A 1782-nucleotide genomic window follows, 5' to 3' on the forward strand; every position below is an offset into this window, starting at 1 on the left:
CACTATGATTCCCAGTACAAAGGATAGTCATCACACATATGAAGGTCACTGGGGCCTGCAGAATATGGCCCAGATGGACAGAGGAACCTGCCTCACTGAGGTGTGAGATGGAGGGGTGCTGGGCGACCAAGTACCTCCTTTTATCTTTGCTTGGGGCCACCCTCCTCTCTCTGTATGTTCAGCCCATAGACCCCAGACCACCTAGGGGATAAGTTCTAGATGATCTGCCTGCTTTCCTGTAAAATAGTGTGAGGGAAGCATCAAACCCCTTCACTCAGTTTCACTGGTGGAAAGTGAGTCTTTATCAGTATCAACAACACAGGACTGATTCTGGGATAGGCAAAGAAATCAATTCAAGGAGCTGATTAGTGGCTACTTTGGGCTGGGGAGGAAGAAGTGGGGTGTATGAAGGGACACTGAGTTTCTGTTTGAGGGGATTACAGTTTTGGAAGCAAATGTCCCGGTAGCATTTCATTCTGTTGTGTGAGACAAGTAGAATCAATGGCAGCTCTCTATCCATTTGTCTTTCTGGACACTGTCACAAATTCTCCTCTCTGATACTCCTTGTGTCTTTCAACTTGTCCTTCTCTACCTGCCACTCAGTTCCTTAGTGTGGTAGTTCATTGGCTAAGCATTTTACTTCTCTTTATTGTTTCCCCCCCCCCTTCACCATGTAGAGTGTATACACTTCTCAGACTTTTATCAGTCACTACTATTATTCCAGTGCTTTCACCAGTGCTGGACTTGCTGGTTTCCATCAAGTCAAATCGAGTTGGAGATCCTGTGTGTGCAGAAAAAAAAACCCAACAAAAAATAGACCACTCCAGATCCATTCCTTACCAGTCATGACCAACTCATAGCTGATGATCCTGCAGGTTTTCAGTGGTTATAAATCCCATGGGAGGAGATTCTCCATTTATGATCCACAAAGCAGCTGGTGGATTCAAACCAACCACCTTTGGGTTGGCAGCACAGATGCCTTAGTTACTAGACCACAGAGCTCCTTTAGCTGCCAAGAGATTCCCCAACACCTTTCTTCCTCTCTCACTCATTCCCTTTTGGCTCAGCTTGTTTACTCATCCTTAGTTCTAGCTGAGTCGGCTAGATGTGGATGGGCCAACTCAGCCTGAAGCACAGCTGAGATTTACCACTGCTGCACAGCATTAAGAAAATGCTGGGATTGATTACCCGAGCATTTAATCTTCTATGACCAACTCATAAGGACATGGTGTGGATTATATATCTATCTCTCTATCTCTATCTATATATAATGAAATAAATACTATTGTTGTTGAGTTCCATGGAGCCAGAACCAACCCATAAGATGATCTTTCAGTGGTTTTTCAGAGGCAGTAAATCACATGAGAGGAGATTGTCTTTTGTAGATCAGCTGGCAGATTCAAACCATGTATTGTGTTGGCAGCACGAATTCTTACCACCAAGCCGCAAGAGCTCATGCATATATACAGTTATTTTACTTTTGGGTAAATAGTTGCATTGACAACCCAAAAGGAGATGATTCGGATCTACCAGCTGCTTCATGGGAGAAAGATGGACAATTTCCTCCTACATGATTTACAGCCTCTGAAAATCCATTGGAGGATCATCTATGAGTCAGTTCCGGCACTGTGACAATGAGCTAGTCATATCTAGAAACCAAAATTTAGGTCAGATAATCTGTGGAAAACAACACTGGAGAAGCTCAATATCAGCTGTGAAAACTAGGCCAGGAGCTGATTGTGGAACAGACCACCAACTACTCATATGCAAGTTCAAGCTGAA

This window comes from Elephantulus edwardii, unplaced genomic scaffold (genome assembly GCF_000299155.1).
Source record: "Elephantulus edwardii isolate Elephantulus edwardi_28Jun2011 unplaced genomic scaffold, EleEdw1.0 scaffold00213, whole genome shotgun sequence".
Lineage (NCBI taxonomy): Eukaryota > Metazoa > Chordata > Mammalia > Macroscelidea > Macroscelididae > Elephantulus > Elephantulus edwardii.